The 27,522-nt window shown below is 39.2% G+C and overlaps 1 long non-coding RNA gene across 1 annotated transcript in view; it reads right to left on the bottom strand.

The window, feature by feature from the left end:
* LOC136882162 (uncharacterized) overlaps positions 1-26,873 on the bottom strand; it is a 37,553-nt gene extending 10,680 nt beyond the window's left edge. The window contains exons 1-2 of the long non-coding RNA XR_011018774.1: positions 26,742-26,873; positions 18,189-18,284 (exon numbers count right to left, since the gene is read on the bottom strand). This is a non-coding gene — a long non-coding RNA (uncharacterized lncRNA). The remainder of the gene's footprint in view (positions 1-18,188; positions 18,285-26,741) is intronic.
* Positions 26,874-27,522: the final 649 nt, after the last annotated feature.

The following is a 27,522-nucleotide window of genomic DNA, read 5'->3' as shown; positions in this document are numbered from 1 at the left end:
GAAGCTTACGCCCGTCGTCAGCAGAAAATTGTATAAGATTGATCTACAAATAGCTTAGTACATGTTCGTGGCTGTGGTCCACATCTTCTGTTAAAACGGGAAGGTGATAGAAATTATCTGAACTTTAGCCGACAAACTGTGAAAGCATAGGCGTCTGTTAAAGTACATAGCAGATGTTATTGTATCACCTCGTGTGTGTTGGAAAGTGTTAAGGGAGTTGGGAAGCTAGTCAGAGTAGTTCTGATTTCGTTATCTGTTGAACACCTGTTGTATTAGGGTGACTGAAAGCCGACTCTGGGGAGAAGGGAGACAGTCGCAGTCGACTGCAGAACGAAGGAGGTGTGCTGTACAAATTATAACGAAGAAAGTGCGTGATTTGTGTTGTCATTTAATAACGCGTGAAAAGGCAGTATTTTGTAAGATTGATATGTTTGAGAAGATGATGTTCTTTGTACCAATGTGCGGCTAAGCATGAGGTCAGCTGGCGAAAATGTAGCCAGAATACTGCAGATGACGTCAATGCAGGTCTGTCTATATTTTGTATTATGTTGTGGTTAAACTTTTTTGTTTGTCCCAACCAATTTTTTAAGACGTGTATCGGGTTGATATTTGTAATTATCAGGCGAGAAGTGTTATAATTTTGGTCATCGCGTGAAAATCTTTAGTTTTGTAAAATTTCAGGTCTAGAAACTGTAAAATGCGACGTTTAAATCTGGTGTAAATGTTCTATGAGATATTGTCCAAATGAGGAAAATTAGGAAAGCGATAATTGTAACGTAGTCGTGGCGAATGTTTTAAATTTCAAGTATCATTTGAATTCAGAAATTTTTGTCGAAATTAATAATATTAATAATATTTGTGCCGTGAAGAACGTTTTCTTTCCACTCCTCGTCTTATTTCATTTGTGTGTAATTGTGCTTGCAAGCTGTTTTAATTCAGGTGTTATTTATACATGTTACATTGTATTATGTTTTCTTTGGATTGCCCTTTTCCTTAAATAAAACGTTGTCCTCATTCCCTCATGGCCCCAGGATAAAGGGAAGTTTCCTCCCGTCCTGGGGTATTTTCCATCTTATGTTGGCTATCGTCCTCTTGCCTTCACGATCTGGTGAGAAAACTCCCCTCCCCTTTGGTTGTGCGCGCGCCTCTCCCTGCTGGGCAGGCGAGCGCTCGCTGGACCTTGCCGTGATTCTGACTGACTTACTCGCTCGCTGCACATTTGCAGCCGGTCCCGCTGCGGCCTCGAACCGAGGACTCACCAGACGTGGAGGTAAGACTTTAGAGAGTTACCCCCTTGTGTAGCGCGTTATGAAAGTTGAGGAAGCGGAACGCAATCTTAAAGAATTTCATGTTAAAGCTCTAGTTTATGTAAGGTTTTAATAGGTTCTCGCCCCGGGCAAGTTTCACTCAAAAACATAGTATGTATGACAGAGGTACTTTAGGGTCTTACGACCTGTGTTTCTTTTAGCCATGTTGTCCTTATGTATGGGACAGATCACCTCTAAACATTGTCTTAAAATTTGTATTTGCGTAAAGCATTTCGGTCTCAGAAGTTTAAAAGAGTTTCTGTAAATGAGTGTAATCACTGAGTTCAAGAAGGTACCAGAAGGTCGGGGTAGATTGAGCAAGTATTATGGTGTTTAAATTCCTTACTGTTATGTGTGTTTACCTTCGAGGTATATGCTTTCGCGCAGTTTTCTAAATTAACGATTTTTCTAGCGTGACCCAGAACCTTTTGGTACTGTTGGCATGTCTGGGATACCAGAAGACCCTAAGTTGGGTAGTTGTAAGTAAACGATGTATTCTGTTTTCAGGGCTAGGCCCGGTTTATAACGAATATTATACTAATTAGCAAATTGTGCTGGTCACATGTATTTATATTGTTTTAGAATGGTGCTTTAAATTGGGACATGTCCCTGGTGTTGTTAAATATTGTATACCGAAGTAACGCAAAGCTTTCCATTTATATAATAAATTGTTATCTGGCAAACTTATCGTGCCTTTACGTCCCATTCCCTCGGCCCGCCACTTCTTTCGGTAAGCGCTACCGGGTATAAAACCCAGTACAAAATCTGGTAGCAGAGTGTGGGTTGAATGGGGCTTATCTTACTTATACTTGTCAGTTAACCTTGTGTAGGGGTGGAGTCTGGAAGTTCTTAAGTCAGAGTATTTCTTGAGTTTTGGCCTTTCTTAAAATGTCTACTCGGGACGTTCCCTACCCGGGGGCGCTCCGAAAGGAGGAGCTACTATATGAGCTAAAAATCCGTAATGTTGAATCCAGAGGTACAGTGAAGGGTGATGAAGCGTTATTAAGGTCAAGCTTAGATAGGGCTATTTCTGTCCCTCAATGTACTGACGACGAGGTCGGGACTGCTGCGGCCCTGATTGACGCGAATCTTTCTGATATTCTTTCAGTAATCGATTTCCTAGAAAGTTATGTCGCTTCACATCATCAGCTTCGAAGAGTTCAAGGTCGCTTGACCCACTATGTCCATCGTATCGGAGACCTTCTCTCCTTGGACTTAGGCGAGGAAATAAGAAGCCAGGTTAAGGGATTGGAGACTAAAGCGCTTAATCTCTTAGAGAAAACTGACCAATGGCTTTCTAATTTAGTAACTAAACCTAAGTCGGTTCCTGCCGGTTCTATTTTACTTGGAGAGGAGCTAAGTAAACCTACGGAGAATGGTGCGTTTACTGAACAGCAATCCGTACGGCCCACTTTACCGTCTTATGTCTCTGCCTTTTCTAGCATTCCCCACCCGCTGACATTAATGTTAAAGGGGGCTCTCCGGTACTCTGTCAATTCGGCTAGTGACGCGGTGTTTTTCTCCGATTTTTCGCTGAATTTCAAGATCATGCCTCAGTTTTCGGGTTATCGCATGATCAAGTTTTACAGATTATATACCCGCATACGGATGGAGTTCTTTCTCAAAAAATCGTCAGTGCTATTGCCGAACAAATGTCCCTTCAGCAGTTTCATGCGTATCTATTGACCCATTATATTCCAGCTAGGGCTCTCAATTCATTTATTCAGAAGTTTTATTTCAGGGTACAACGTATGGAGGAATCATTATCTGCCTTTATCTCTGATATTAGATTTTATGCGAGGGTATTTGCTCTGGATTATTCGGAAGAGCAGATGGTTGCTACGATTGTGGAGGGGATTTCACCCATCTATAGGTCTTGCTTGTGTTTCGTGGCTCACCCCCCACACCTTCGTTGAATTGGAGGCTATGGTCGTCTCGGCCGAAGGGGTTCGCCATGCGGACTCTTTACGTATGGGCAGTGACTCCTTGCCAGCTAATGTTGCTAGTACCCCTATGTTACGAAAGACGGTTACTTCTAGGAAATGTTATGCCTGTGGGTCCGCTGATCATTTACGAACCCGCTGTCCTTCTCGTACGTCGGGCGCGCGGCCACCTCATGTGGCAACTGATGTGAACATTTCCGCTAGTAGTGGCAATGTTATTTGTTTTCGCTGTGGGCTCGCTGGACATATGGCGAGACGTTGTACCGCAAACCCGAGTTCCAGTTGACTAGGACAGGGGGCCAGTGTGGTTTCGTCCACCGATGGCACCCCATTGGATAACCGCAGTAAAGTTCAGCCGGTAAATCAGTGCTCTATTACGTGTCCGGTGGAGTGTTCGCGCATTTCCGCTGATGTTAGAGGATGTGTCCCTTTCATCAAGGTCGAACTTGGCAACGAGCCTGTTTCTGCGCTCTTGGACTCTGGCAGTGTAGTCTCTCTGCTTAGTGAGCAGTGGTATGTCGCTCATAAAACTATTTGTAAGTTTTCCAATTTAGAACCCACTTCCATTACTTGCGTTTCTGCTAATTCCTCTAAAGTTGAGATTATGGGTTTGGTTAAATGTAAAGTCCGTGTCTCCAATTTTACTTGGAGGTTTTCCTTTTATGTTGCAAAAAATTTGTCGTGCCCTGTTATTTTGGGGACGAATTTTTTTTCCTATTCTGGATTAGTATTGGATCACCAGGACCGTTCCCGCTGGTTCAGGTTTTGTGAGACGGTGAAGATTCCGTTAACTTTCGTTAATTCTGCTTCGGTATTTTCTGTCACGCCCCCTCAGTGCGAGATGGTGTGTGATCTTAGCCATCTAACTGAGGAACAGGCGCAGAGTATTAGGGAGATGTGTAATACCTTTTCTGATGTATTCACGGAAAAATTAGGCATGACTAACATCTTAGAATATAAAATTGAGGTCTCGGATTCGATCCCTGTCAGGATTCCCCCTTATCGGCTCTCCCCTCCTAAGATGAAGGCTTTGAAGGAGATTGTCGATAATATGCTTCAGGAGGGAATTATTCGGCCTTCTACGTCTGCCTATTCGTCGCCTATTTTTCTCGTCCCTAAACCTCAAGGTGGGTTTAGGCCTGTCTTGGATTACAGGGTCTTGAATAAGAAGATTGTATTACAGTCGGTTCCTCTCCCGGATTTACACTCGTGCTTTTCCTGGTTTAAGAAGGCCAAGTATTTCACTGTGTTAGACTTAAACCAAGCCTATTAACAAAATCCTCTCGCGGAAGAATCGCGCCATTTGACCGCCTTTGCCACCGATTGGAATTTGTACGAATTTTTCAGCCTGCCTTTCGGAATTTCCACTAGCGCCGCTGTGCTCACGAGGCTCCTGGATAAGCTCTTTTCGGACATCAAGTTCAAGTACCTTTATCACTATTTGGATGATGTAGTTGTGTACTCTGAGACATTTGAAGACCATCTCCTACATCTACGTGAAGTCTTGACTCGTCTTCGCCACGTCGGGTTGACCGTCAAGCTGTCTAAGGTTTTCTTTCGCGAAACCGCAGATGTCCTTCCTTGGGCATATTGTGACGGCCGAGGGCGTGTCTGTGGATCTGTCTCGTACGCAGGCGATTCGTGAGTTCCGTCCTCCGAACGATGTGAAAGGAGTTGCTCGCTTTGTGGGCATGATCAATTTCTTTCGGAAGTTTATCCCGGATCTGGCTAAGCGTGCGGCTCCGCTTAATTTGTTGCGTCGTAAAGGGGTAAACTTTGAGTGGGGTCCGTCCCAACAAGCGGCTTTCGACGACCTCAAGTTAGCCATTTCGAATGCCCCGGTCATGGCGATGCCAGACTTTTCTAAAACCTTTATCGTGCAAACTGATGCCTCTTCATCTGCGGTAGCCGCTGTATTATTGCAAGAGTCAGAGTTTGGGAGACGTCCGATTGCTTATGCGTCTAGGACGCTTTCGCCCCTTGAGTCTAAGTACTCGATTTATGAGCTGAAAGGGTTGGCTGTATTATTCGCTCTTGAAAAATTCCGTATGTACTTGGAGCATGTAAAATTCGAGCTCGAGACGGATAACCAGGCATTGAGCTGGGTGTTAGGTAGGCCAAGGAAAACTGGTCGATTAGCTCGGTGGGCGATTCGAATTTCGGCGTTCCAATTTGACGTCCGTCATATTCGGGGCACCGATAATGTCTTGGCTGACTCCCTGAGTCGTATGTTTGGTCATCCCGAGGTTCAAGACGACGACTCGTCCCTTCCGCTGCTTAATGGTTCACCGACCCTTACGGGCGCGATTTTGTCTGACACCCCGCTTTTGTACCATGATGTTGCCAAGTTTCAAAGCGAAAATCCGGTGTTAGGTCCTATTGTGCGAGATTTGGAGAGTGGGAAACACCTCCCTCCGTATGTTCTGAGAAATGGGGTCCTCTGTTGTCCCGCTAGGCACGACCAAAAGATGAAAGTGGTGGTACCTGCTATATTAGTACCGATGATATTTAAATAGTATCATGAGACTCATCTTGCGGGGCATCTGGGAGTGTTCAAAACGAGGGAGAGAATCAGGGAAAATTTCATTTGGAAGGGTCTAGATGGTGAAGTACGGGAGTTGGTTAAGGCTTGTAAGATCTTTAGAGTTAGTAAGCCAGCGTTGAATACAAAGGTAGGATTTCTCTCCTCTACTCAAGCTACGCGCCCCATGCAGCGTCTTTTCATCGATTTCGTGGGACCCTTACCTAAATCTAAGGGAAATGGGAACAGGTTCGTTTTAGTTTGTGTTGACGGGTTTACTCGTTTTACGTGGCTGTTCCCAACTAAACTCGCTACCGCTGAAACCACCGTAAGGTGCTTGAAGTCCATTTTTTCCGCCTTTGGTCCCTGCCAGGTTTTAGTTTCAGATAACGCTAAGGCTTTTACTTCCAACCTATTTAGGAAGTTTTGTTTTAGTCTTTCCATATCTCATGTTACCACCTCGGCGTACTATCCCAACCCTCGTACGCTGAAAGGGTCAACCGTAATTTGCGTTCTGCCCTCATTGCCTTCCGCCATGAAGATGTTTTGAGGTGGGACACCTCGATTCCCTGGTTGGCTTACGCCTTTAATACGGCTAATCATGAGGCCCATAAGGCGACCCCCTTCTCTTTAATGTTTTCGTTTGTCCCTAATTCTCCCTTATGCAACTTGTGGAGCATTGGTGAACTATTGCCTGAGAACATCGATCCTCCTAACATTAGGGCCACCTGGAAGCGTGCCTTGAATAATCTTAAGAGCTACCGTTTGAAGAAAGAGGAGCGTTATAATCAGGGGCGTAGGCCCTCGAACATCGCCGTCGGCGACAGTGTATTTGTGAAGAATTTCACCCCGTCTGGTAAATTAGCTCTTCGGTTTCGGGGGCCCTGTACGGTAGTGGATTTTCTTACCCCCGTAACTCTACTTCTCAGGGACCCCAAGGACGGAAGAATTTTTAGGGTACACCTCTCGCAGGTTAAGCCTGCCTAAGTTTTCTTTCTGTTTAAAGTGGAAAGAATTTGCCTTGCTTCTTTATTATTCAGTGGGGTTTCTTGGTATTCCTAGGGTAAACTGAGTTTACGTTTATGGGGCGTTAAATTAAATTATTGTTTGAATTTGTTATGCTTCCGCTTCCTCATCCTTTCCTATATCACCCTCCCCCTCCCTATTGGGTTTTGGGTATGGTCCTTACCTCCGCGTCTGTGCTCGGTTATTCCGTGTGCGGTCGCTCTCCCCTCTCTATGCCCGTCCCTCCCTTTGAATTGGGATGTTGGTGAAACATACTGTTGGCTCTGCATTTATTTTCCAGTTGCCCGGAGTTTCTGCCTCGCCGTTTGCCCTCTGAGAGGGCCCCTCAGTTGAGCCTCTTGTCGGCTTCCACGTCTCCGGCAGCCGTTCCTTACGGCTAGTATGGACACTTCTGTATGCATTGAGCCCCAGAGCTGCAATGCTCCCTGGATTGATCTTCACATGGAGGTTGCTTGCCTCTCAGGCTCCTTCCGTCCTGATGAAATTTCCAACTGTGCTATGGTATAAAGCACAATTACATCGCTCAGCGCTGCTGGGCATTGGACTCTACTCTCCAGAGTGCTGGTAACCTTCTTCGTAACATCTAGTGAAATGCTATCCTGGGAGGTGTGACGCGGCCCGAATTGTTGTGTGAGTCTCATGTACGACAACCTTGTTTGGGTCTGGAACTTAGTCCTGAACGACAATCACTTCTACTTAAACCAGGTTTTTCTATGGAACTTTACACCCTGTTTGGAGTTTTGAGGGGGGAGATCTGTGCCGTGGAGAACGTTTTCTTTCCACTCCCCGTCTTATTTCATTTGTGTGTAATTGTGCTTGCAAGCTGTTTTAATTCAGGTGTTATTTATACATGTTACATTGTATTATGTTTTCTTTGGATTGCCCTTTTCCTTAAATAAAACGTTGTCCTCATTCCCTCATGGCCCCAGGATAAAGGGAAGTTTCTTCCCGTCCTGGGGTATTTTCCATCTTATGTTGGCTATCGTCCTCTTGCCTTCACGATCTGGTGAGAAAACTCCCCTCCCCTTTGGGTGTGCGCGCGCCTCTCCCTGCTGGGCAGGCGAGCGCTCGCTGGACCTTGCCGTGATTCTGACTGACTTACTCGCTCGCTGCACATTTGCAGCCGGTCCCGCTGCGGCCTCGAACCGAGGACTCACCTGACGTGGAGAGACTTTAGAGAGTTACCCCCTTGTGTAGCGCGTTATGAAAGTTGAGGAAGCGGATCGCAATCTTAAAGAATTTCATGTTAAAGCTCTAGTTTATGTAAGGTTTTAATACGTTTCTCGCCCCGGGCATGTTTCACTCAAAAACATAGTATGTATGACAGATGTACTTTAGGGTCTTACGACCTGTGTTTCTTTTAGCCATGTTGTCCTTATGTATGGGACAGATCACCTTTAAACATTGTCTTTAAATTTGTATTTGCGTAAAGCATTTCGGTCTCAGAAGTTTAAAAGAGTTTCTGTAAATGAGTGTAATCACTGAGTTCGAGAAGGTACCAGAAGGTCGGGGTAGATTGAGCAAGTATTATGGTGTTTAAATTCCTTACAGTTATGTGTGTTTACCTTCGAGGTATATGCTTTCGCGCAGTTTTCTAAATTAACGATTTTTCTAGCGTGACCCAGAACCTTTTGGTACTGCTGGCATGTCTGGGATACCAGAAGACCCTAAGTTGGGTAGTTGTAAGTAAACGATGTATTCTGTTTTCAGGGCTAGGCCCGGTTTATAACGAATATTATACTAATTAGCAAATTGTGCTGGTCACATGTATTTATATTGTTTTAGAATGGTGCTTTAAATTGGGACATGTCCCTGGTGTTGTTAAATATTGTATACCGAAGTAACGCAAAGCTTTCCATTTATATAATAAATTGTTATCTGGCAAACTTATCGTGCCTTTACGTCCCATTCCCTCGGCCCACCACTTCTTTCGGTAAGCGCTACCGGGTATAAAACCCAGTACAATATTAATAATAATAATAATAATAATAATAATAATAATAATAATAATAATGTCTACCGCGGGATAAAAATTTTCCTATGTTAAAAGTGCATTTAACAAGTATGTTTTACAAGGATCGCAGGCATTTCGAAAATTCCAGTGAAATTCGATAGTTATGTTTTATTCATGGGAAGTAAAATTTTGTGAATCGTGTATGTCGATGATACGGAAAATCGCGGTGTGTTCTTGTATTCTCGAGGTCCGAAAGTTGTAGTAACAGTAAAATAAAGAGGTGTATTTTATAACGGTTATTGCTTTTTACAAGAGGATCGAAATGTGAAATGGTTCTTGGAAATATAAGAAAAGTGGATTGAGAGTGAAGAATTTATACATGTGGGGATGAGAGTGATAGGAATACTGAAGGTGAAAGGGAGCCTGGATTTTAAGTAATACCGCTGGGATAAGGCGAGGAGAATGAGTTTTGAGACAGGCTATGTTTGCCGAGGAAGGATTTGTGAGACAGGCTGTATTGTGGCAGACTGCAGTGTATTCCGCTAACAATCCGAAATTTGAGACGACTACTGTGTGAGGCACCGTAGATTTCTAGTAAGATCCCAAGTGAAAAACGATTCTGGTGAAGATTAAAAATCTTGGTAGTAAAAGTCAACTGACTAGTTACGTAAAGTCAGTATGAAGAGCAGGATAATGTGACCTCAAGGATAAAAGAGCATTTAGAATACACGGTTGGTGATGTGTGACCGTATACATTTATTGAATTTCGTTTCACTGGATAGTTATAGATATCAATATTTGAAATTGACGGTAGACGATCTGAGGGTTTCCAATGCGGTAGTGATGATTATTATTTTTGGACAACATCCACTAAATGGTAGACGGGTGTTGGGATAATATTTTTTCTTCCCTAAAAATTCATTGCGCATGCTGAGATCGTGTTTGATTTGGGGGATTGTTCGTCACGTATATTAATTTTCGAGTTCACGTTTTGTAACGGGATAGAGACTTACTGCATTTTCCGACTTGCGTTTCTTTAATAGTAAGAGACGTTGTTCCGTTGTGTGTTATTAGTTTGACCAGGTTATTACTGAAATGTCAGAGTTTGTTTGAAATTGCTGGTTCGCCTGATATGCCAGGGGAAGCATAATATGACCCATTTTCCGCCCGACAATAGATTTAGGACGTCACATGTTATCCTTGGAGTATACTGATGATGAGACGTCCTAGTTCACGCTCGACGATAGAATTAGGAAGGTATCGTGTACATAGAGATTAGTGTTAGAATGTACAGATTTTAAGTTAGCCCGACGATAGGTGTGGGATGTCAGCTGTACATACTCAAGTCTCAGATTAGATGTTTTTTTGTTTTAGCGAAGTGACCTGGGCGAAGGTAGCATCTACAGTAAAATACGAAATATGAAGAGGGTTAGATCGGTAATAATGAGGCCAACTTGTGCGCAGCTCCAACAGCTGGAAGGTGCTCCCTAGGATATGGGACCGTTATCGGCGAATGAGGGTTGCCCAACATTGGATATCGACCTGATGGTGATTAAATATTTTACTGTAATTCTCCATGCGTGTTGAGTTAAAATAACTTTGATATTTTATTTTATTTTACGGACTTAATTCTTTTGTCGTTCTGACGTCCGTTTCGTTTTGATAGTGTGTATATTGACACTCAATGTATTAGTGTGAGACTTGAGTTGCGAATGTGGTTTCGATTCGTCTGCCAGTAATATTATTTCATTTTCAATCTTTGTCGTTCTTTCATCTTTATACGTAGTTGAGTTCGATTAAGTGCTAACTTTGTAGGTAGTGTGTTGGGACAAACAATAAGTAGATGGATCTGTAATGATAGTCATTGTTTAAAAAGGAAAGAATTCCTTAAGTTTGTTGTATTTTTCAATGTGGACTGGTAATTTTATTAAGCGTAACATAATCATTTCTAACCTGAAAATCGGTTCAATAATAATACTTTTCAAGTGATTTACCACTTTTTAATTAACTTCAGTGTTTGGCATTTCCTCCAAATGCGTGATGAATAAGTGTTTCCTGCATTTCGCAGTTTTGTTCCTTCAGAATGACGTAACGTAAGATCCTCGCGGATCATGTTGTTGGTTCCTTCCGAACAGCTGTTTGGGTGATGCACATTTAGCATCGGGATTATTTTATCACTTAAGGGTGTCATGAATGACAAATACATGGTGCAATTTTATTTCAATTGTGAATGATGCTGTTAACTCGTAGTGAACACCATGCTTTCCCATAATATTTCGCAACCTATCCAAAGCAACTGATAGTCAATTTGGTTCGATTAAGGGTCCATTCGGCGGGTGTTCCGTATCCGCAAGGGTATTCGACTGGTGGATAACCTTAATTGAGAGGAAATCAGGCCTTCTGCTTGTTGAAAGTGAGATTTTCCACGGATCGTGTGGATTAATTCTCAGTTCTCGTTTGGAGTAATAGGTGCCCGGTTTTCAGGTCTTTCCTTTTCCAGTTTTTCAGTTTCGCTGTCCACTAATTTATTACTTTCTCCGAAGCAACTCATCGATAATTGTGAGAAATAAATCAACGCTATGCAATGTGACTGCGTTTGAAACTTCAATAATAAATGATTTATAATTTTTTATTTCATTGATTTATATTAAAATAACAATGTTGTCGTGCCATTTCGAATTTAATAAAAGTCAGTAAGCACATATTTGCTCCTCATTTCAAGTAGTTAGGCTCTCTTCTGAATCCCATCGTTTGGTTAAGATCGTGACCGAATTTCTTCTCGCAACGACCCATGATTTAAGAGTTATATATTGGTCTACTGTAGCAGCTGTGGCCGACCAACGATGGAATGGTACGTTCAAGGGTTCAATACATTACTTGCACAATGAGAGCAATAAAAGGAGGAGATAATTATATATTCTACACACTGTGTTGTAGTTACAGTCTGTGCTTCATTTCACAAATTTTTGTCAGGAAATGCAAATCGGTTCAGTTAAACGTTTTCCTTATAGCGTTATACATGATTTTCCATAAAAGAAGGGAAATATACTGTACCGGGAACGCCGCTACGAGAGAAGTCCGAAGTATGTTTGTTGAACTTCGCGCGAGGTGAAAGGTAGGCAGCCCGCCGAACGCAGCGACGTACCCAGCGAGTGTCGTGGCCGTCGTAGGCCAGCTATCCGCAACCATATATGGTAATGTTCCAGCTTACCCTCAAAAGTACATATTGCGCTACTTTATCGCTATTTCGACACTGCCATCTTAAAAACCATTACAATGACATCATCTGTCAAGATTACAAGAAAATCCACCGAGTATTATAGAAGTTATAAGGGCAGATAATACCCGGGTTCTAGACACTTCCATGCGAACGTGTGTAAAAGGAGGACCACCCGACCTACGAATTCAGTATCTGTCACTCCGCCGTCTCTGTGACACGGCTGACAGGAGGAGTATTGTGTGTGTCGAACTTCTAGTTGACAGTCTTCGAAATCCAAGTATTGGAACTTCGGTATTTTCTCTAAGTTTGTATCGGGACTTTATCATATTCTTGAAGGGCCTCAATGGGACTTTGTTATTTTCTGCGAGCATCGTATTGGAACTTTGTCATATTGACACATTGGAAATTTGTTATTTTTCGTGTGTCGTGATTGGACTTTGATATTTTCTTAAAGTGCCATATAGGAACTTTGTTATTTTTCTGAAGCGTCTCATTGGAACTTAGTTATTTCCGCCAAGTGTCACGGTAAGACTTTATGATTTTCTTAAGGTGACATACTGGAACATTGTCGTCGGAACTTTATTTTCTTCGAGTGTCGTGGTGGGACTTTAATATTTTGACACATCGGAACTTTATTTTCTTCGAGTGTCGTGTTGGGACTTTAATATTTTGACACATCGGAACTTTGTTATTTCTACACATTGGAACTTTGTTATTTTTTGAAGTGCCACATAGGGACTTAGTATTCGACGAGGATTGAAAGGACTTTGAATTTTCACGAGTGTTGTGTAACACATTGAACTTGCGTTTCGAACTTATTCGAACTTGTATTTTGTGAATCAATTTCTGGAACATTGACATTTTCCGAGCGTGTAGGATGAACTTGTGCCCTACCAACATAAACTTTCGTGTGAACGATATGACTTGTTTTCCCAAGTGCCTCATTGAATTTACGTCTTGTAAAGACTGTGAAACTTAGGGGACGTTCAACATTACGTTTAATTGTGAAATATGCAATACTTTCCAAGTGCTGCACTGGGACTTGTGTTTTGATTCTTATCCTCATTAAAGACTGTGACAATTCAGAATAAGCATGTCGCGTTCCCAGAAAGCCTAGAACTCTCCAGTATTTTGAGTGAATCCATAATTTATGAAATCAGACTTTTTCTTTCAAATAAGAGTTTCTTTAATGGCTATTCACTTCGCCTATTGACGGAACAAGACAGTTTCCGAGTGCTATTTATTCAGTTCATTGCCAATGTGTTTTAAATCTTCAGAAACTATGCATTAAGAACTATGGTGACTATAATCCTCTAGAATATTCCAATTTACAGTAAGCTTGCATTATGAACTTGCATTTCTACCGGTACGAAGTCGAAATCATCTTGTCCTTCGAGTGATTATTCCAGAACGTTTCGACTTAATATCTAGAGTGCAGTGACCATAATTAAAAGGTCATATCTGTTCAGACAGTGCCATGAATGTGTGGAGTGCCGTGCAGAAAACTCAAGTGTGAATTACGTCTCAAATCGAACCCAGGAACGTGTGCCAATCTTCGAGACATTCCAGAACCTCGAGACATTCCCGAACTCCTCATCCGAGCAGGCGTGGTCCCTGCCCAGGCGATGTCCAACGCCATGCCAGGACTTGGAGGTACCAAGCCGCCACGACACTTCCATGCTGCTGTACGAAGGTGATATGAACTTGCTTTTGATGATCAATAAACTCAATTTATCAAAAGAATCTCTAAAATTGATAACAATACCCCTCTCTGTACCAACTCCAATGATAAAGTCACTCCCTAGGTTAAGAACCAATATCAAGCGCCTTAAAGATATGAACACATTTTAAGGGTACACTTGCAAAAAACACATTAACATTGGTATGAAACAGCAATGGGTTTGTTTAGACATATTCGCAGATGTCTTTCTAGTAGCAGCTTATTCATTGGCACGTATTTTCAAATTAAAATAGTCTGAACACACATATTCCATTACATTCTTAAGAATTGTAATAGTACCAATCCAGAGGATTGTGGCAAATATTTCCATTCTCTTATTCCAAACGGCGTCACCTAACATAGGGTTACCGCACACATATTATGAAAACATATTTCAAGCTCCCTGTAGAATAATGATACAATTTTTAATACTAATTTACATGGAAACAGCCTTTCTGAAATTTAACAAGATGCATAAGAACATAACCTAACCTATGAAATTAGTTATACACAACACTGTATCTTCAGAAGGAGAAGTATCATATTCTTATTTTATTTCAGTACATGGTATTACAATTAAGAAATCATTTACTTACGCGTTTATTTCTAAGGAGTTAACAACTGCTGTCATTGCAGTTATTGCAAGAACATGTTATCCCGAGATGTATAGTACACCAGTCGCAGTTGTGAGAAGATCGATTCGCTCGCACGTAGCGAGGAATCGATACGGGAGATGATTGATCACATTTAATATAAACGCTGGAGTAGAGTGTACGAATACTGATAACGGATAAAAACTAACATGCCCGAATTTGCCCGTAATAATGGATGAATGAGTAAAAGGGTCCTCATTGTAACCGGCAGATATTGCACAGAATAATATAGGAACTTTTGAAGGTTATAATAACACTGTTATTAAAACGGGGGTTCTCTTCTTTTACAACGGCCGCGGTTTGATGGGTATTGGAGTCCAACATCTCACTTCAGCCCTAAGTGCCCGTCTCTAAATTCCTCTTCTTGCTTGAACCATGCTTAGCAAGCTTATAGCGTCTTTTGCACAGGTTCTTAATTTCCCATAACTAAAATGAATAGAAATAAATATTTGAGAATTTTAGCATTTACTGAACGCTAAAAGCGAGTTTTGCCCATTTTGAATGACATGAAATCGAATATAAAATTATATTGCGCTTAAGGAATAATTTTCAGTACTGGAAATTTCTTCTGTTAAATGCAGGTTTATGCTAAATCTAGGTCACGCAAAATCGGCATTCGACAGTAATATGGACTATGTTATTGCTTCGTTTACATTATGTACAACCTATATCTATAGGCCTATAAGCTCATCAAGATTTCAGTAGGTTATATTTATAACACTTCAGAGAAACGTACATTTCAATTATGTGTATTCCAGATTGGGTAACATAATGAGAACTGCCCCTGGACCCACGAGATATGCTCTTCAGAGGACAGGTGATTCCCAGATGTTGGCAGTGAAGTTACTCGTCCTTCATAAAATGCTGGAAAATACATGAGTGGAAATATATTGTCAAATGGAGAGGTTTTTTGTAGATAAAGGAAAACCTATAGGCCCATTCCTTTGATAGAGCTTGAAGCATATTTAGGTACGTATGATTTACATTATTTAATAACAATATCAGTTCCTGTCTTCATTGCTGACTATTAATAATCACAACCAGTTGCATAGAAAATCAATACTGGCGCGCGGAGCTTCCGGCTAGCCACTGAATTGTGCTTCAGCCGAGCTCCATGATGGACGGCCCATGTCGTGTTTGCTGGAAGACATATTGGAGTATCTGGGGAATGGATTTAAATACTCCAGGTTAATGTGCTTGAAGATTAAGGCTACGCCTTAATTTTTTTTTTATTTCCAGTTATTACCATTCAATTTTTATTTTATTTAAAGCCATGTGAGCACTAAATTGCTGTCTGTGTGTACCTTTGAATGAGACCAGAATACGTTAATTTTGGATAACATTATTTTGGACAGTCTACAGTAAAAATGTAAGTAATTTGACTTCCCAAACTCATGCTGAATATCTGCTGCCATGGATTAGTTGAAGTTATTACCATAAATTGAAGTAACAAGCCATCGATCATCATGTGACGTTAATATTAGGCCTACTGATAGTAGGAAATTTCGGCAACAACTTTTACGTCCACCTAATGAATAATCTTCTCAACAAACTATTGTAATTAGGTTAAAAATATCATATTAACATGTCTATATTTTTATCAAAACCAAGCCAAGAGGTAATTTGTGCCTATGAGTGTTAATGTCATTCTAATTGTTTCATTGAGATTATTGTTTGTGTAAAATTTTCGCCTCCATATTTTTCCTTGGTTTTGATTATTATTATTATTATTATTATTATTATTATTATTATTATTACTATTATTATATTTATTAAATTTTGGCCGGTGTATTTCATTCTATTTTCCCTTGTTTTTGTTATGTGATCTCTAATCGTGCTGTAAATTTGTGTTTTGCCCTGTGTTGGTTTATTTATCATTATGGGATCATTCTTTTCGCTGTTCTGGGGTCTAATTTTGATTATCCCTCATATACACATCATGGTGTTTCCAAAGCCCCTCACTTTAAATGTTATAACAATTTTGATCACCTGTTAAATACTCTGTTAATCCAACTATCATTCAATGTATTAATAATTATTTTTATTTATCTTCTGTAACTAGGCCATTCTAGGGAACTGAAATTTGTTTCTCCTGTTCTTTATTCTCCTTTGGTTCATGGTCACATGTCTTATTCACATCCGTGTTTTGTTTTTTTACCTTCCATTATTTACTTGTTGTGTCACTAAGTTCTTATCCCTTATCTTGTGGATGCTTTAATTTTGGCAGGCCTTGCCTGTTAATGATTAATGATAGATTGGCTCGGGTAGCTGTATGCTTCAGTTCGTGTTACATTGTTCTGTTAATTGTGGACCATTAATATGTTTTTCCTTTGTAATATTGTAATTGGTTTGGGAAATTTTTCTACCATTTATTATTGTCATTTCAATTTCTTTATTTATACATGTGATTTTATTTGCTGTTCGAGTCACATTTTGAGTTTGCTTGTGTCTGTGTTTCCGTAATTGCTTAAACATTCATGTAAGAATGAATTGAAACAAAGTTCAATTTAATCAGATTAATACTTAGTTACTGGCCAGTATTCTATTTTTTTTAGAAAGGTATATCTTAAAATTAAATATTAATTTTTTAAATGGTCTCAGGTTCATAGTAATAATCTAGGAAGGAATCGACCTTTCAGTATCCTTATTGTTTTATAGAATTGGTTAACTTTTATATTATTTAGTAACTTATTTAAAGTTATTAGTTATCAAATTTCTTGTAATTTTATCCATTTAAAATGGTAATTCATTGTAGATATTCATGAAATTTAAATCTTTATTCATTAAGTAAATATTTAACTCCAATTCTAATTGTGTCTCTTCATTTGCTAGTGCTGGCTACTTCGACTTGGCAACTAGTTAAGTGGTAATTTAAGATCTTGCCCTCTTAACTGTCTATTATCCTGGGCCCCTTCCATGCTTTATGTTCATATGCTGCTGCTCCAAATAAGTAATTTTGTGCTTTGATGTTGTTTCTTGTTGTTTTACTGTATTCATATTTGTGTCCTTGGCCTATTGCAAAATGGACATTGAAATACCCCATAACAACATAGTCATACTGAAAGAAGACGACACAAATGCTATGCAGTGGACGATTGCAGTGATCAAATGGGTATCATGGTAGTGACGGATTCATTAATATAACAAATGGTCACGTGAGTAACGGTCAACATACAAGGACTATTCACAAACACTATCCATTATGAAGTATGAAACAGAAAGGCTCTCATTCATAAATCGTTTATTTATTCATTGCAAGTTTAAGTAATACTATAAGTCACAATACACTAGTAACACCACAGACCATATTAGGAAGAATAAGAATATTTTTTGCTTGCCACGAGATGGCTACAATATGTGTAGTATAAAAGTGATAGCTCATAGTAAGCAAACATATCCCATGCCACTTATACCTACAAATAATTGTATTATCTAGAAATCAATAATTAATATAATCAATAAGATTACAAAGGTGTTTCATTTGGATGCAACAAGTAAAGTATCCAGTAAGAGTAAAAAAATGTATCTTATAGCAACTCTGTGTTCGAAAATATTTACGAAGTCAAAAGTATTAGTAAGAATGATACCAGGTCACAAGTGATAACACGGTACTGGTCTTTCGGGTAATCCTAACTGCTACACAATTCATAATGCCAGATCGTGGAACAACTTGAAGGAAAGGTGAAAATTAGCAAAGTAAACAGTCAATCTCATAAAAAAGTATATTTTCCATAGGACTATCAATCGTATGCATTGAAATGAAGGGTTAACAACTGATATCTGTTGAGCCATTTTTAAACTATTTTCATTACCTGTAGATGGATTATCAAATTATGTACATTACCTCAAGAGTATTTTCCTGTGTTGACCCTGGCTCTGTTAACTCTGATTTAACTTCATTTTTCAGAACTACCATATCTGATACATGTTCAATATTTTCCTGTGGAAAATAAGGCATATTAGGTATGCATATAACACGTATCTACAAATACAGTCACCAACAAATGAACATGATAATTCATTACCTGCCAGTGTTACAGTTACTTTCAAAATTTCACTAATGTTTAGGAAAGATTTCTAGCGGCAGAAGATTGTTAATACCAAAGTCTGTACTGAGAATGGGCTCACTATCCTTCCTCGCTCCTTATGTCAGAGAAAGAATGGGACTGAAAACCAAATATAAAATCAGATATATTTTCTAGTCATATCAGAAGATATCCTAGAAGAGATGGAATTGGGGCCATCTCGCACAGAATTTGGAAGGATGCTGCCATAGTCATTAACACTAAATCGTATGTACTGTATCGGGAAAATATACGGAATAAGGAATAAGGGCTTGAGATTCAACAAAGGGGTGAACGGATCTTATGGAGCAGGTACAGAGAGATGTATTCGCTGATCGACATAATAGCTGATTTTGAAGATAAAATTTATTCATTTCATTGAGTAGGACTTGCATTTTCCCTGTTATTTGCTTCATCAAAAATACTTTAATAAACGGACTCAATTTCGTCTTGAAGTTTTAATATCAAATTAATTGTGGCAAATGTCTGTCATTCCTAAATGAATTTCATTTCAAAGTACAACCTCTTCCTTTAAAAGTTCTTAAAATTCTTTCTTGAACTCGTTTGAATTATGGAAAAAGAGAAAATTATTGAATTTAAATTAAGTTTCCTTCACTTGACAATATGGAAAATTTCCCTACAGTGTTTTCTAAATGATTAACACTTAAAATTGTGCAAGTCTCCACTAGACTCTCTTTAAACATTTAACACTTAAAAGGATATCGCAAAGAGATTCGTCTTACAAAGTTCGATCTTATAATTTCTTTACGAATAGAAGTTTAATAAATATTCTGATAATACTGTTGGAATATTATGATTTCCAGTAAGAGTGAATAAACTGTTTGTTGAAATGCTATCTAAACCACTGATTCTAATATTCCACCAATGAAAAGATAGTCTTGTGGAATTCAAAAAGAGTCCGAAAAACACTCATATCAACAATAATCTGGAATTCAGGAATGGTTTGTGAAGATATGCGGTTCAGCGAATAGCATGTTTGACAGCCGGTGTCGTGATGTCATCACCCATGGTACCACGTTAAACTCCCTAGTTGAGACCACGTCCCATGTCCCATGTCATCAATCCCACACTGACAGGTAGACATGAATATAATTGACACTCAGGTTTTAACGCGTTTTTGGCTGGATATAAAACACGAAAGAGTTCAACTGACTAGTAAGAATTACCGAGCGTCTTATCTGACCTGCTTCAGACTACGAACACAGTATCGTCTTAAGTGCACACCAGCAGTAAATTATTGTTCTGAAAATCGTCGTTTAAAATAGCAGTGGGAGGATATGTACAAGTGTTTTCACACTGAGATCACAGTCTATTCAAATGACGGAATGTTGTATCTCGCGATTGTTTACAAGTCCTGATTGCGGTACTACATCACGCACTCGCGACGAAAGATTCAATACGTTGATAGTTCAAAATTGTCATTAGACGTGTATATTAAAGCACTATTATGAAATAGCCTGCTTTAGTAAACGAGACATTATTTTACAAGAAAATGTCCTTAACTTGCACACGTTTATCAGATGTAAATGTTTTAAGTTATTCTGTCTAGAAGAAAATTATAAGTTTTACATAGTCCAGTTCACTCGAGTTAAAGTCCAAAATGTAAGGTAAGTTACTATCACTAGCACTGTTAAACACTTTAAAAATGATGAGATTACCAAGTTGTAGTAATAATTTAAAAAATTCTAAGTCCGACACTGTTCACTGGACTACAAGTCCGAAGATAATTGAAGCAGAGTACGTGATTGCTGTTCTTTTATATCGTGCAGCTGTGTTAGCTTTCCTCCCCTTCTGATAAAATTCAATTTTTTACTGTGGAATAACTTTTAAATCCGTGGGCAAATTTTAATAAAATTTTCACATGTTGATGTTTAAATCATGGACTACAAGATCGTGTATGTCATTATTTGATATCTCCGTGGGATAAAATGTTAGTGAAAGTACTTCTCGTATGTTCTAAAGCAATCATGCGTTGCTCACGTGATCATGACGTCAATCTCCAACGTGGAAGTTCTGACGTTAATAGCTCGCTGTTTGCCTGCCTGAGCCGTGCCGTTGCAGTTCTTCGCACGTCGGGCCGTATCGTTGCAGTTAATTGACATTACACAATAATGTTCCAGGCCGTTAATGCTTCCTAGTACATATTCCTCCCTCAGTGGCTAAAGCAAACTCGAAGGATTTCCTTTTGCTCGTTTTTGTTTCTGGACATATATCTTGAGGTTGGAGACCTTGTATATATCCCCTAGGGTAACATCCATCCTTGCTATCGTCTGATGATGTCTTTCAATAGAGGAGGACGATCATATTCGAGAACCCATATCTCGTTGAAGACGCGAGCCTCAAGATATAACCTAATACGAACGTTAGACTTGCGAACAATTGCCAGTGGATTGATATAAGGCGTAACGCAAGGCGAAATGTTGTCATCTTCCTTCATTTGCTGGATAAGGACTTTAGCTTCGTCTCTAAACTTGTTCGGAATCGGATACGGCTTTCTATTATAAGGGGAACGATCAGTTACAATAAGGTGATATACGAAACCCTTAATTTCAACGAGTTGGTCATCAAATACACTTCGATAGATACTGAATACCTCTTGTCCAGCTTTCCCTAATCCGGCTACGAGTTCTGGGTCTTCAGCCAAACTGGATAAGGATATAAAATTCTAGGGACCGACTATGGAGTTTTCGTCAAGTACGGACTCTTCTTTGTCCTATTCTGGTTCACCCTTCGTAACAACCATTGCTTCGGCTAGTGTATCCTCGCATTCAGCGGGTAATACATAGTCACGACTGACCTCTCCGGCAGGGGTTCCAATCTCTTCAGTCTCTATGTCCCCATGATCCACCAGCTGTAGCTCTAGAGAATCAGCATTGCTCAAACTTACAAGATTGGCGTCGTAATTTATGGTTCCTCTATATTTTATCATAAAGTCTGACCCTAAAGTAATATTATAGTTGATACGTGCTATTACAAGAAAAATATGCTCAAATGACTTTCCACTGACGTAAAATTCTACGAAAGCTTGCATCCTACACTTGATATTTTATCTGGAATTATTCCTTGGACCTTCAGTTATGCAACTGGCATTAGCAAAATGTCGTTATTATTCTTCAAAGATTCAATCAGTTTGTCAGATATATGTGAGGATTGCGCTCCAGAGTCAATTAAAGTGATTACATTTAATATCATGACTAGACTTCTCTTGTGCTCTGCTATGCTGCTGGTATTCCAACGAAGTTGCTCCAGGGTCATCGTTAGGTTTGATTCTTTCTCTGGCGTATTCTCTCGTTTCTTTCCACCTGCATTCTAGGTCTTCTCTTCTATAATACTTTTTTTCTTCTGGAGCTTCCTCCTGTTTTCTCCAAGAAGGTCTGTTCCTATAGGGAACTTCACCACGATTCTGGCGTCTTGGAAATCCACGATACCTACTGAGAGAGGTTGTGTTATTCCGCCTCTCTTCTCTCGGTTTTACGTTCTCTCAATCAGGCGTCCTAATCTCGGCAGAATTGGTAGAAATATCTTTAGTCCTGCCCCCTTTAGGAGTTAACGGGTTGTTAGCAGTATCAGGTCTCCTTCTTGTGGCATATAAGTGTTCTATGGTCCGAATGTTAGCAGTTACAAGTATCTCCTGTACATGGGACGGGAATTGCAAAGTCATGATCTGGATAAGCTCTTTATCCGGCAGTGGAGCATCCAGAAATTGCATTTTCTTAAGTTGTATGAGAAGATAATCACAGTATCGGGACGTATTGACTGAAGAATTATACTTTCTGGAGTATAATTGCACTTTTACAAGATGTTGGGTTCCCGTATCCAAAAAAACAGTTTAGAACAGCTTTCTTAAAATCCTCGTAGGTATCAAAACTACTCTTAAATGCGATGAACCACGAGAGAACTCTGCCTTCCAGTAACTTAGAGACTGTAAATAATCTTCAAAGTTTCGTAAAATTTAATGGGCTGTGTACTCAACTCGTCCGGAAAATTTAGTTGGTTTGTCGTCTTGGATCTTAATAAGAGTTGTTGTATATGACATATCCTTTTAAGTAGCACGGCTTGATGAAAATGATAGGTTTTCCTTTTGCTTAATTTGTGTCATCTCTTCAGATAGACTGAAATACAGTGTCTCAGGTTTTGATTTCAGCTTGTAGAGATCATTAACCTTTCTGTTATTTGTGTTTTCTAACTGTCCAGTGAAACGCTTATCAAATTCTCCTTCTCGTATTTCGTTATTGATTTTACTAATATCATACTTAAATGATTCACTGAATTTTTCCTGAATTTGGGCCATTTTAATCTGACCTTGCAATATGTGGCTGTGTGATTCTTGAAATTCTGATATGAGTTCCTTTCATTCGGAGGCGAACGATTGAACTGATAGAAGAACTGTTCTAATGTCACAATCTACAGACTCTATTGATTTATTGACTGGTTTTATATGGCGTGGCTCAGGCTATGAAGCCTGCGGTTATGCCAGACCATCTTATATGCGCTACATCCTGTGCTCTAATTTCTTCCTTGAGAATTTCAAGATTCTGAAGAAATAGGGTTTTAATTCACTGAGTTTGGCTTCTACTTTACCACTGGAGTCAGAATATCTCGTCTCAATTCATGTACCTGCTTCCTTGAATCTTTGCTCTAAGTTGGTATTTGATTCATTGAGCATATTTTTAATGGTATTGTCTGCTTCAGCAAACCTCCTCTCTAGAGCGGATTGACCTTCCACAAACCTAGGATCCATCTTTTCACTGGTGTTAATTTCTTGGATAGCTAATTCTTCCATCTCAGCATTGGATTGATCAATTTTAATATTTAACTGTGTGCTGGACACCACCATCTGAGTGTTAATTCTATCTTGGAATTTTGGTCAATAATACTCAGCCTAAGTGCTCCAATGGCTGCAAACAAAGCGAAGTGATTAACCACTTTAAAATATTTAAAGTTTGATGAAGCTCCAATAGCACGAAGTACTAAAGGTGTAATCAATTTTGTGCTCGAGTGTTGGAACAAAATCTGTCCATGTTGATGTTACTTCGTGTTCATAGTTATTCATGTAACTCCACTTAATACCTGCATTACTTTGCATGTCGCAGCTCCAAATCAAGATTGTGTGCCATCTATACATCAATACAAATCGAGGCCACTCACTGGGAGCTGACTATATCCTTCCCTCTCTGTACCAGGAAAAGATATGGAATAAGGAAGAAGGGCATGAGATTCCACAATGGGTTAACGGTCCGTATGGAGCAGGTACAGAGAGAGGTATACGGTGATCGAAATAATCGAAATAATAGCTGATTTCTAAGACAAAATTTATTCATTTCATTGAGTAAGACTTGCATTTTCCCTATTAATTGCTTGATGAAAAATATGTTAACAAATGGACTCACTTTCGTTTTGAAGTTTTAATATCAAATTAATTGTGGCGAATGTCTGTGATTCCAAAATGAATTTCATTTGAAAGTACAATCTCTTCCTTCCTTCAAAAGTTCTTAAAATTCTTTTTGAACTCATTTGAATTACGGGAAAAGAGAAAATTATTCAATTTAAATTAAGTTCCCTTCACTTGACAATATGGAAACTTTCCCTACAGTGTTTTCTAAATATTGTGGTTTTCCTGAGATCACAGGGGCTACATGCTGCATTGATACAATTCTGTTTCAAACAGCATATTTCAATGCTTGCAAGTGTGAAAATAAAAAACGAACATGCAAGAAGAACGTTCATCACAGTCATATAGCAGGGAAAGATGTGACATAGCCCAAACTCAAAGCAACTACAAATGAAACATTTTACTACTTCAAGTATGGTATGCAGTGTTCTGTGAAGAACTGTGGGAAAGAGAACACCATCAGCAGTGTTGTAGTGTACATCTGCAATTTCAGATCTTCCATGAACTCTCACGAGACCTTTTAATCTCACATGGATTCATAAAACCTCGTCGGTATGAAAGGAGGTGGGGGAGGGAGTGTCATCAAAAGCTTACATTCTAATATAAGTTAATTTATTAATAAAAGTGTATTCAACTATAAAATTCTAGAATACACTGACTTAACCTATTTAATATAGAAGAAAGAGAACAGTAGGTGATGTAAATAAAGGATGAAAAACATGCACAAAGTAGGGAGGAAAATAACTACAAAGAGGAAAGAAAAGTTATTTTAATGTGCCAGAAATCCTCAAAGAGTTGGAGCCCACTATGAAGGGTCACAGTAAATTGAATTTTCCCAGATATCATATATTCTAGATCCCTTCGACATGGTTCTCTATGTAACATAGACACAGACATGTATTTGAGAAATAAAATGAGCTAATTACTATTCTGCCTTTCTAAATGAATTCAATGTCTAAGAAAAATACTTATTTTGAAAGAAATCACATTCAGATTTTAACTCTCATATGCCATAGGCAAATCTCCTTTTTCCTTAACACAAATATATTCCAGCAGTTTGTAGATGTGAGGGTAACCCAGAGTAATCATACCTGTGTTGACATTCTGTTTAGCAGATTGATGTATCCAGTCTCAAAAACACTGACGAAAGATATGTGATTCAACTTCTACACTAATTAAGACAGGAGTAATGATTTTTACCATGTGGTGATAATGGTGGAGCAGTAGTATTGCAGGATATTATTTTTAAAAAGTAAACTGGGCCAACCATCCTCTATTTTAATCAGAGAGGAAAAATAGTAGAGGTGTGACCCCTAAACCAAAGTACATTTGATACAGACAGAAAAAATACAGACTAATCCAACCCAAACATTAACACACTCACCAAGAGTTTCCGATAATAACACATTTTCTTTAACATCATTTTGAGATCTGTACAACTTAGAAGCAGTATCATTTAAAAAAATATCAAACCTAGAGTTCTTCATCAGGAGTGTGCTCATATGCCAGGTTCAAGTTTGACACAGAACATAACAAAGCAAAATGCTCACATCCTTGATATTTTCACACCTTTACCTTCTGTAATGCCTGTAAATTAGAACTCAACAAACACACATTTATTCTGAGAATAGCGTGCATTAACTGCAGAAATTTAATTTTAATTATTACCGTCAAGTCACAGTTATTTACTGAACATCTCTCTTCCAACTTTCAAGGTTTTCGAAGACTCGGAGGTGCCAGAATGATGCACAGGAATTCACTTTCATGCTAGTACAACTACAGGCATGTGCTGTGATAATACAGCTTCTTCACATACCTCTAGACAGAACCCAAATCACACTCGCCAACACGAAATTAGCATGTCATCAGTTTACCATCTGAGCTATCAGATGAAGAGCCAATGAACTGAAATCCACACTCAGAGGATAGCAATGGACTGTGATTAGAGTAGCAACAGACAAAGCAAGGAATGATGATGAAAATATCTTGCTTCTTCTCAAAACAATTCGACGGCATCTCCGCCTTTATCAGCGTGTTTCCTTTAGACGAGCTATACTCACAGCAAACTGCCACGGCAGAATTTACTACATGCTCACCCAACATTAGTGACATTGTACAGAAGTTTCAATGATGCAAATCTTACCTGGAGTTTTTTTGGAGGAAAATTATGTTCACCATGCGAGCCAGGGACCTACTGTGCATAACCTAATTCAATCTAGCACTCACCATTTTCCATCACTTCAGCACCTACTAGCACTGCAATTGGCTGACATATGACAGGAAATGATGTCAATCCCACAAAGATTTCATAAAGATACCATGCAGAATAAATTCATAACCACACACACCTCAGAAATCAATTTCAATAACCAACAGAGGTAAACAATTAAACAACACAGAGTCAGTCAATGGGTACTTAACACATGAAATGCCCTGAAGACTCGATCTTGAGACAATGCCTATCACAAATTTGTCACTACCTGGACCTAACCTAGGCTCCTTCACTATCAAGCCCACAACAATAATTCAGCTTTTTGCCACTATCAAACAAAGAATGCACTGCCGTCCACTAGTAAATGCTAGAGGCCAAATGTCCACCCAACGGCTCTAATCTGGGGGCTTATGCCACGACTACTGTTGTTTGTAATTCCTAAGAGTTGACCAAATTTATTAATAAGAATTTATTGCAGCCAGATGGCCATATAATGGGATACAACAATAGGTTTCAAGGTTACAAAGTAAGCATGAAACATTGTCACAAAACATACTGCGATTTACAGATGCTTGAGGCAGTTTAGTCTTTGCTATAGTCAACTATGCTCTTTTCCCTTTTACTACACAGTGTTATGTGGTACCAAATTTATTCAGCTACTAAGGGTTAAATTCTGATCTCTATAAATTTATCTGGAATGGGACTTACAAGTGATGCATTTCTTGTTCCTTCAAGCCAGGCTGGTTCCTCTTTGATGTTTACTTCCAGCTCCATTTTACACTGCCACTGAAGTAGTTAGAAGGTACTGGGGATCGTTGATTACTTTCAATGACCTTACACTGAAACACAGGCCAGAAAAATATATTTCCTAATTGCTGTCATTGCTACTGTCGATATCGAGATCATAGTACCCTGGTTTTACTTTAAAACTTTTCTTATTTATAGCTATATAATATACAGTTTCATATGGAACTGAAACCACAGCATGTTGACTTTTCTTTCTAAAAATCCAACATACGATGATTGTGATTGAAATTCACAAAATATCTTGAAGAATTCAGTGACTAATTCGTTTGCATATCACTCTGATCTCCTTGGTCCATATCTTGGAAACTTCCTACCATTTTTATCCTCTGAACTGTGCTCCAGTGCCTTGAGATTTGTTCTATCAAACCTTTCTTTCTTAGGATCAAATTTCACTCAAACCATTCTCCTCTCATCAAGCTGATTCACTAACTCTTTATTTGAGACGTGTTCTATTCATGTGATCTTCAACAACTTGCGATAACACGGCATTTCATAGGCTTCCACACTGTTTTTCTCGGCACCATTTATTTTCCATGTTTCACCTTCACCTCAGTGCAAACATAATTATTAAGGTTTTCGTTCCGTTTAATCCAAAGAACGTGATGTAGAAAAGATGCGAGTTTAGGCAGGATTTAGTGATGACATTTACAGATATTGAGGAGGCATATGGCTGTGTACCACA

Source organism: Anabrus simplex, chromosome 10 (genome assembly GCF_040414725.1).
Source record: "Anabrus simplex isolate iqAnaSimp1 chromosome 10, ASM4041472v1, whole genome shotgun sequence".
Lineage (NCBI taxonomy): Eukaryota > Metazoa > Arthropoda > Insecta > Orthoptera > Tettigoniidae > Anabrus > Anabrus simplex.
The sequence above is the reverse complement of the archived record's forward strand: the minus strand, read 5'-3'. Positions and strand labels throughout refer to the sequence as shown.